This window comes from Pelobates fuscus, chromosome 9 (assembly GCF_036172605.1).
Source record: "Pelobates fuscus isolate aPelFus1 chromosome 9, aPelFus1.pri, whole genome shotgun sequence".
NCBI lineage: Eukaryota > Metazoa > Chordata > Amphibia > Anura > Pelobatidae > Pelobates > Pelobates fuscus.
The window spans coordinates 138,291,804-138,302,631 of record NC_086325.1 but is presented as its reverse complement, the minus strand read 5'-3'; the positions used below and the strand labels follow the sequence as shown (position 1 = coordinate 138,302,631).

The following is a 10,828-nucleotide window of genomic DNA, read 5'->3' as shown; positions in this document are numbered from 1 at the left end:
AGTACCGTACAGGATCCAATTCAAACTACTAACACTAACTGCAAAGACCTCACTAACTCCACTCCTCACTACATTTCCCAACTTCTCAACAAATTTAACCCATTTTACTCCATTCATTCTGCAAGTGACCCTCTGTTCACATCTGCTCATTCCAACATAGCCAACTCTAATCTGCAGGAATTTTTAAGGGCAGCCCCATTCTTTTGGAATTTGCTAACCAGTGACAACAGACTCTCCCCAAGTCTCCAGTTCTTGAAGAAGTCACTAAAAACACACCTATTCAGGAAAGCTTATCATCTTCCTGGGGGATGTTTCTCTCATTTCACCGCCCTCGTCCCTTCCCTCGCCTCCATATCCCAGCTCCCTCTCTCTCCTGCCACTATTCAGTTTTTCCTAACACCATTTATACCAGTTTATTTTAATCCAGGTATTTTATCCATCAATCGCTACCCCCCTTTGACATGTTGCTTTTTCTGTTGTGTGTCTTTACCCATACCTCATAGATTATATGGGCAGGGTCTTCTTCACCTCTCGTCTGTTATATTCCATATATAGATTACTTGTAGTCTCATATCCCTATTTTATAATTATAAAGTTCTGCAGAATTTGTTGGCTCTATATAAATGCTATTAATAATAATAACACATGCTTGGTTGACCAACACCTTCCAGGCCAGTCACACACACAACACCACACTGAGAAAGCTGCTGATACGCTTTCTGCATCTGTGGATCTACCACCTGCCCAACCCAGTTATACAATAGTATTATATTCTGAGACAATCTGCATTCTTTCTAAGTAATCCCTTGGTCAATAAAGAGAAGCTTGTGTGACTTATCTTGAATGTTTTAGGAGAGTGTGTCATCGAGTGTGTTTTGTTTTTTTCAATAAGCCAATATACCAACATTTATGCAATTAATTACAGCAGACGCGTTATCTCGTTATAGCTAATTTGTAAGATTGCTTCTGGAACTCATTCTAATGCAGTCTCCTTTAAGTTTCTAAACTTAGTTGTTACTGTCTCGCTGTCCCTCTCTTTAGCAGAATGGGTTGACGTGACGTCAGCTTCAAGATGAAAGGGCACTCTAGAGATAAAAGACAAAGCCTGTACCTGAAAGGGTACATGAGCCCAGCTGAGAGAGAAGGCTTTTATGTCCGCTATTACTGCTGTGTCTATGTTGAAATGGTGCCTTCTGCTTGCTGCCAATATGTCATGGTGTTTGGAAAGAGGTGGTAGAAGGACATGTTCTGCTAAGGTGAGCTTCTGTTGACCCAGACTTGAGTGAGGGAATTAACAAATTGTTGATTATAGACATTCTACTCTTATGGCTTAAGGTGTCTGTTTTGTGGATAATCAAATGCAACGTATGAATAGGCCTGGATGACGGAATTGTTTGCCTCCCAACTATTTAACAAGCAACACAGGCAGTCACACATTCCACAAATCAGTTGAGGAATCTTTGTTCTGAGATCCACCATCAGTTCTTTTCTCTGAACCTATTCATTGCTAAGGAGATTGCAGTGAGTATTCTGTGTGCCTTGTACAAGTACCATAACATAGCTGCATCACCCCGCTTGGGACAACTGGGATAAACCAAATGCATGATGTAGGCTTAGCTCCCAGGAATGGTATGTTGGTTGTAAACAAATACCAGAGATACAATGGGCCATTCAGAAACTTCTGCCCTTGAAACGTCCGTGTGTAAAGGCCTTAGGGATCTCGCTTCATAATAAGACACTGATGATATCTCTGGAATGCTATTTTTGGCCATATAGGTGTACAATATTATACAATTTCCATATAGGATAAAGGAATTTCAGAGAATGAGTGCATCACAGATTTGCTATATGGATTTAGTTTTGAAGTTGAAGTTCAGCTTCCTTCCATCACTGAAGTGTGAATTGTTGGGAATTCAAATTGAATTTAATTCAAACTTAATTTATTGCACAAATTCAATGTTTTCTGTTTAGTTATTTTGCCTACATTTTATCTTTTTTTTTTTTTTTGCGTGTTTTCACTTGAAATAGGTTTTGGATTGCCTAAAATGTCTTCACCTCCAACAATTTACACTTTAGTGAATAAAAGTGCGAGGATATAAATTATTTGGTTTGATACATTGTAAGCGTTATTCAATAAAGCGTGTAGTGTGGGGAATTGGCAAAGGAATTGCAACATTTAGGATAAAATAGCTGAATTGGGATAAAGAATAATTTTTTGAAGCTCATATATGTTGATCTAAAATCTACAATTGACCACAATTCTTAGCTTAGTAAAAAAACGTGTACATGTATTACAGTTGTAGATACCCATTCTATTGAGTAAGTATCTTTGAATATAACACTTAATGTTTTAAATACTTTTCTGCAATTTGTAATCATCTTAATGCTATTTTTGACTGCTCATGACATTCAAATAATTTTAAACACAAATACTTTATATTTATATTTGTGATTCAATATATTTAACCAGTTAGCAAAAGCAAGTGTAAATTATTCCACCAAAGAACTATGGACGGTTCAAATACTTTGTGATAATATTTAGTGTTGAGGTATGTTTTTCAAGATATTATTCATCCCTGTTTTATTTTGGGAACTTGTCACCATCCTTTGGTATATGTTACCAATGTCTGACATTGAAGCAGAATCTACATATATATATATATATATTTATTTTTTTATTATTATTTTTTTTGCCACACGTAAATTGTGAACAGATAACCTTTACAGGGTTATTTACTGAAGGGATAATTCAAAGTCAATTTTTAAATTTGAGGCAAGAGCATCCCAACTGACAGCAGAGCTGACATAGAGATTTTTTTCAGTTTGTCTATTTTTAACTTAAATTTGAAAATCCAGTTTAAATTCTCACTTTAGTGATCAACCCGGTGTGAGGCAGACACAGAAACTCTTTAACTATTCCTCATAAGAGTTTATTTATTCTACATATAAATGAACATTCCATGTAGAACCGACAGATAATTAAACAAAAAACACAGTATGAAATCTTAATCATAATCGATCACCTGGTTCACATAGGAATATAACGTTACTAACCTTCTACCTTTGGAATCATCTATAGAGATTGTGGACAGATAAGTTAATAAATGGTCCCTATTGATCTTGAAATGGTCATGTTGGACCTTGATTTCCTCCACTGTCTGTCTCTTGAAATGTTCTTTTATATCAGTACCTTCCTATTAGCTCTAATGACCAACCAAGAAAGCTTTCTAAATAATGACAGTTCTACAAAAAATGTAAACGTTTAGATTGAACAAGTGAAAGTAGTCTGTCAAAAAATATTTATATCTAGATCTATAATCATATATATATATATATAAAAAGCATAGACATTTTGGTTCTTATGACATATAGATGAAGGGTATGAAAAGTTCTTAGATTGTTGTAAACAGTCTAGAAAAGTGCGTATAGGTTCACAATACTGAACTTTGACTACCTTTTTTTCTGTGATAATTCTTTTCCCTTGAAACCTTGCGGTTTCACTGATATTTTTTTAACCTTTTCTCCGATTGAGCTACACTTTTCTTAAAAATACCAAAAAAAAAAAGAAAAAACCATAGAGAACATTTCTGAGAGGGTACTTTTTTTTTTTTTACAGAATGCTAAATGTCCAATTTCCGTGAGGTCAGAGGCAGAGTGGTAGCGATGTCATCGCATTTCCTTGCGCTATAAGAAGGGCCTCTTTGGGACATGATTTCTAAGTCATCTGACCGTCTACCGGAAGAGAGAAGCAGGTGAGTTTAAGGGAGGTAAATATTTCTCTTAAATTGGTAAGAGTTTTATATTTTCAAATTTAATAACTGTGTGCAAGACTAAATATTATATTTAAAATTTTCTATAAACATGCAATTATTTGGATTGTACATTGTGGTGTTTAACTATCTTTTGGTTTGTTTGTTTGATAACTTAATTTAAATATTTTCAACAATGAGAAAACAAATACATATTTTTGTTTAATTAAAAAAAACATGAATAAATATGTATTTTAAGTTTATTTTGGGGGGATGTAATTATTAATTATATATATATATATATATATATATATATTTTTTTTTTTTTTTTTTAATTCTTGACATGAGCTATTTTTTAAATGTATGTCTATTTTATGTATTTATTTTTATCTGTGTTTTACATGCAATTTTGGGTTTGGGGAGGTTTTTTTTGTATTTAAAAAAAAATAAAATTATTTTCTCTCACTTAAAATGCCAGTTCCACATCCATGGCAACTCTCCATAGAGAAAGACAAACACATCTGTCAGGGTGCAAATTATACACAAATCAAAGTAATGTAGTAAAAGATTAATGAACCCCCTCTTATTAATGGGATTTAATTTAGTAAACACAGGGATCTTATAGTCAGGATGCAGGCTGTATGGAGATGAATTCCTAATTCGTCTTCAGCAAATCAACTGGGGTCCCAGCCTTGCATTATTCTAAAAATTCAATTTAATCCACTGCAGGTCAGTTCTTTTATCTTTTGGCCGATTCTTATAATCTGGTGGGAGGTTTGATTTGTTATTTTCATGCAGATTCAATTCATGGTGCAGACAGATGACCTCTTTCTTTCTGTTAACTAAATCAAGTTAATCTTTGAGTAGACAAGTAATTTATGGCCATGAAAATTCAATATATATAATTTATGCTGATGGGATTTTCGCTTTTTTTTTTTTTTTACTCTTATTGTAGAAGACTAAACTGTCTTTAATTTGGAATGTAGCCTAAAAAACAAAAACGGGAGCAAATGCTTAGCATGTTCCGAATTGTAAATAAGGAAATATCAAGAGAAAAAGAAAACACATTTAAGAGTTCTCCAGAAATATAAAACCAGACAATATTAAATTGTCAGCTCTTAGAATAAAATATGATAAAAAGCATTATATGAGAACATATGAAACGTTTTTTATTCTAGGAAAATTAGGAGAGGAGCAACTGGAAAATGCTTTCCCTAAATTGAGGCGTTATTGTTATTATCGCCATGTATATGGCGCCAACAGATTCCGTAGCGCATTACAATATTATAAGAGAGGGGATTTAATTATAAATAGGACAATTACAAGAAAACTTACAGGAACGATAGGTTGAAGAGGAATTAGTTGATTTAACGGTAACATATTGTGGTAGTGGATATATGGAGTGGTGTTACAGCTGAAATGTTAGAAGGGAAGGTAAGTGAGAAATAAATATAGTCAGCACAGGGTTATTAATGGTAAAAGTCTTATATTTAAAAACGGGCATTAAACTTTAAATTGGGGAATATTTCTCTGGCTTTGAATTTTGAAGTTTGAATTTTTATCTGCCATTTATATATTATTATAATCATTTATATAGCGCCAACAAATTCCGTAGCGTCGTACAATGGGTGGAATACAATATATACAATATACAGATATATTAGTAACGTAGATATTTATGGAAAGTGTAAGCTCTTTGGCTCCTTAGATTATTCTCTGTTGTTTGTTTGCTGTAATCGCCTGTCTGCATTTGTTACAGGATATTTTTAGGAGGTTATAATTAGATGGTTTATTAATATTACTATTATATTTGGGTTACGTAGACAATGAAGACTTCTAGATGGGGAGGGAAAAGGGGGGAATTATTGCTGTGTTTACTAACCAGACACTTATTTAAAGATGCCTTTATCTTCAGTTACCAGATCTTTTTTATATACATTGAAGGGGCTTTGGAAGACTTTGGAAACGCAAAGCCAATAAAAGGCACCAATATGATGATATCCAACTGTTTTTGGCTGATTATGTCTGCCACTGTCCGTGTATCACTTTATAATTAATGGACAAGGCTCAGAAGTACTTACAAGATTCTAGGGCTCCCTTAGCATGGGTTGGCAATGTAGAACGATTCATACGTTCTAGAATACGTTATGTTGCAGGCTGAGCCTCCTTGGAGCTATGCTCAGCTGTATCCAGTGATAAGGTCTGCTGGTTGAGAAACACAAACAGTTACAGACAAACTGAAGGCTTGGCAGCCTGGGATTAACTGTCTATAGCATCTGGATGGCAAATATTAACTTTCTATATTTTCCAACTATTGCAGCTTTTGTCTAAAACATAAAATCCTAATGTCAGTTATCCACACTTCCCCAGATCCCCATTCTGGCAAAGGATCATAGGAGTTGTAGTCAAACAGAATTCAGTAGTACTTTTTGGGCATATATGCTTCAGTAATTGCTTATAAATGGAATCACAATTTATTGTCTGTACACATATTCAGTAAATTGGAATTGTTAGGAATTAGCTAAGAAATTTTACGTTTTACATCAAGAAATCTGAACTGAGTTTTTTTGCAATTCAACTATATTGGCCCAAAATCTAAAAAACGGAATGTTTAATTTCTGATAATTTAGAGTTAAATGAATATTCCAAAGAGAATTGAAACCAAGTTTTACGCCACAGTATGGAGTTGGAAGAATTCTCAAAATTACAAAATGTTAAGTCAGCAAGAGGCTATGTGCAATAAATTCCTGCCGTGCAAAAACAAACCAATAAAAAGGACCATAACATAGAGTATTACTTGTCAACACTGTAAACCCTCTTTTGTCTGTGGACAGTGTGAAAAAACAACATTGAGAATGTGCATGTGGAATCCGCTGTATCATATGGGCTAATAAATGCTTGTTGGTGTTCTGGCTGAGCTTAAGTTTGCTACAACTAGCGAGATCATATGGACTACTGACAAATAGTTTTCTGAATGGTTAAGCTTCTCCCTTTCTAAAGGGATCAAGGCATGTATGGCAGCAGTAAAAAATGAGAAAATACTTGAGTACCCAGTAACAAAGGAAGAAGAACGAAACATATAATACATTGAGCAAAAAAGTCAGGCAAACACATTTTTCTTTCCAGTTTGTTTGATTCAGAAATGATTTACATTATCATGTCTGATCATTAGGAGATCAACCTTACCAACATCAGTAATAATTTCTATAATCTTGTTTCAAGGAACACTCCAAGATCCACAGCCAATATAATGCAGTAATTATAGTGCCAGGACTCCATATTATATTTTTAATTATATTTTTTTAAATCTTTATTTTAATTTTAATTTTTATATTTTTTGTGATTATGCTTACTTATCCCTATATTTAACTAAAAAAGTATTTGTGAGGTGTGAAAAATAAAATTAAATGTGAAATCCACACCTTCCTATTCTTCAGCTGGATGCCTCCATTTTAGCTCCCTGACGCTCATTGTTATAATCCCTGTTCTTTGCAATTGGCAGTCAGCATAGAGAAATGAAACAATGCTTCTATTTCTCCAGCTCATTTGCATTGTGTGCCCTGGCTGTGCCAGAACTCAGCTGGGTTGTGATGATAGTTGCTAAATCTTTAAAATGGATCTGTCACTTTTGGGGGTGGTTACATTTTTTTTGCTATAACCTCTGAAGGTGACATCTCCGGTTCTGGTCCAGTGGTCATGGAGTGCAGTGGAATGGATGGTAGGTTTAAATGAAGCTGACCCTCATTGTTGCCACCATCTTCTTCCTACAGACATTCTTCGTCTTCTTGAGCATCTTCTGCCAAGAGCTACGTCAGTACGGTACTCTTGCAGATACGCAAGAGAACAAGACTTAGGTATATGGAGGATCCAGGAGTCTCCATAGACCACATTTTATGATGAGCAAGAGGATGCCTGAATCCCACAGTCGTGACTTGTGACAGCTGCTGGGATTGGACATCAGAGCTCTGTCCTTTATCAACTTTTTTCAACCTCAGTCCTTTACTTTGTCTTCTGGTATCGTTGGATTCCATTGGGATTTCAATGAAATTATAACGTTGTCTGCTTGAGTATTTCATAAAGATTATATCCTTATAAAATACTCAGAAGTAAGAAAGCTGCATTCATATAAATTGAAAAGAAAACATGACATCAAAATGTTTTAATACAAATTCTAAGTGATTTTCAATGTTTTATTCAATGGTGTAATGTCCAAAGAGGTGACATCTTCTAGACAGCTACTTGTTGGCTTTCAATAAAGGGACACTATAGTCACTAAGACCACTTCAGCTCAATGAAGTGGTCTGGGTGCCAGGTCCCCCAGGTTTTAACCCTTCAGATGTAAACATAGCAGTTTCAGAGATGTTTACATAGCAGGGTTAATCCAACCTCTAGTGGCTGTCTTCCTGACAGACGCTAGAGGCGCATCTGCGACGCTGGATGCGAAATTCGCATCCAGCGTGCAGAATGTCCATAGGAAAGCATTGAGAAATGGACTGTTTGAATTTGCGCCCGGCTCTATTATTATTATTATTATTATTGCCATTTATATAGCGCCAACAGATTCCGTAGCGCTTTACAATATTTTGAGAGGGGGGGATGTAACAATAAATAAGACAATTACAAGAAACCTTACAGGAATAATAGGTTGAAGAGGACCCTGCTCAAATGAGCTTACAGTCTATAGGAGGTGGGGTATTAGAAACATTAGGATAGGAAATATCAAGTAGGAGTGAAGCAGAGCTGGAGGAGAGAGCAAAGCACTCTAGATGCGCATGCGCATTCCACTCCACTCGGGAACTGACGTCGGCGGGGGAGGAGAGGTCAACCTTTAAGGATCTATTCAAGGAACTGTGAATTATGGTTAGGTTGACACCAAAAATCTCATATATCATTATCCATACCAGACTGATAAAGAATTATAGGATTTTGGAACTGCTAAACAACAAGACAATGACTGAGCAGTGCATCTTGGGATAGAGACAAGTGCATTGTGGGGTATTCATTGCTGATAGTTTTAATGTAGAAGCAGTTATTACCTTACATTTTAGTTGTTTGATTGCAAAAAATGTTACTTCCTAATGCCACCCAGTTTTTTTCGTTGTTTTTTTTTTGCATGACAAATGGACTTTAAATTTAATGTTAAAGTGTGAGATTTAAAAAAAAAAAGTATCAATGAGGCTTGCTGACTCAAATGTACTGGCTTGGGTACATATTTTACTGCTGAATAATGATATATTTCCACGTTCAGCAAAAGTCCTACAAATGCTGCAACGTATGACGTTTTACGGAAAGTACCAACATATTGATTTCCTGCGCCTTCGCACTTTGTTCCTGAACGCAATCCGCAACAGATTCATAGCAACCGCAATGACGCCAGAAGCGAGGACGATCAAAAAAAAAAATTGTTGCTTGCATTTCTGAGAAACAGTCTCAGAAATATATCTTCTAACCCATCTCCGGTTTTTGTGTTACACCCTACTGAAATAGTCCGTATTGATTAATGCATACATTGCATTACTGCATGACCGCATATTAGCCATCTCTACCGTAAACACATTACGCATACTGCTTCTAGTAAAATATGTATGGAAAACCTAGTAGAAAGTATTCAGACCGCTGCCAGGATTCTCACAATTTACTGAAAAACTGTCTATTGAACCTTTTAAGGAAAATAATTAAATTATTATTTTTTTAATATATATAAAAATAATTTAGAAAAAAATAGCACTCCAGGGACTTATTATTATTATGAAAATAAAACATAACTTTTGCTTGCCAACAAAAAAAATTGACGTTTCAGTTCTCACACAAACTTTCTTCATATCGTATTTTTTTCTATATTGTATAATTTTGCAGACCAGCACCGGGCGTGATATATTAAGACACCCTGGAGTGCAGGCATATGGATTTATATATATATATATATATATATATATATATATATATAAATATATATATATATATATATATTTAAAAAAAATTGTTATGTATTATTATTATTATTATTATTTCCAATTATTCAAAAACATTTAAAAAGATTTATACATATATATAAATATTTTATTTATTATTATTATTATTAATTTTTTCTTTTTCTTTTTTTGCAAAATTACTCAACCCTTTTTGGTAACTCAACTCAAAATTTAGACAGGTGAAAAAAATGCCCTAACTGCAATATATTTAGGCTATATCTTATGTGACACTAAAGTAATGATAATTTTTCTATGGATTAAAGTCACAAGGGTCCTTGGTCAGATCTGCACATCTGAAGAAATGCTGTGACAACGAAAAAGAAAGAGGTCATAATAGCAGTAAGGGATAGTATACTCAAATGACATCAGTTAGGATATGTTTTAATCAGGACTATCAACGTAATTAGATAGTCCTATTAGCAATGCAGGGTCAATTATTTAGAAGTGGGAGCTAAATCGCACCACTCAGAAAGATATTGACTGGAAAGGATGTCCTGAAATACTCAGCGGCCAGGCAAGGACGAGACTAGTTAGGGTTTCCCAAAAGAGTTCTTCACCTTAAAGGAGCTACAGAGGTCAGAGGCTGAGACTGGAGTAAATGTGCGTCAAAAAATTCAAGAGTACTACATAAAACGGGCCCCTGTAGAAGGGTGTACAAATATACAAAATTAAGCCCTTCGCTTAAACTATACCCCAGAAACCAGAAACAGAGAGGGTTATATTTATAAATCCATACAAAGTAATCAAACCTTAAATGGGCACACATGAGGTGCAACATGGCTAATAAACCCTTAATAGGGTACACAGGAGGTGCAACATGTCTAATAAACCCTTAATGAGGCACACATGGGGTGTAACATGGCTAATAAACCCTTAATAGGGCACACATGGGGTGTAACATGGCTAATAAACCCTTAATAGGGCACACATGGGGTGTAACATGGCTAATAAAACCCTTAATAGGGCACGCATGGGTGTAACATGGCTAATAAACCCTTAATAGGGCACACATGGGGTGTAACATGGCTGTGTAACACTAAAGTCAATGGCACAGAAAGTATCCCTAGACCAGTGATGGAGACTTTGTATAGATGAGCTTAATGACTG

At 34.9% G+C, this 10,828-nt stretch overlaps 1 protein-coding gene across 1 annotated transcript in view; it reads left to right on the top strand.

Annotated features, from left to right (window-relative positions):
- Window positions 1-1,139: 1,139 nt before the first annotated feature.
- FOXP3 (forkhead box P3) overlaps window positions 1,140-10,828 on the top strand; it is a 63,039-nt gene continuing 53,350 nt past the window's right edge. Inside the window, exons 1-2 of the mRNA XM_063431352.1 lie at window positions 1,140-1,256; window positions 3,617-3,752. The gene's annotated coding sequence lies outside the window, so the exon portion shown is untranslated. The remainder of the gene's footprint in view (window positions 1,257-3,616; window positions 3,753-10,828) is intronic.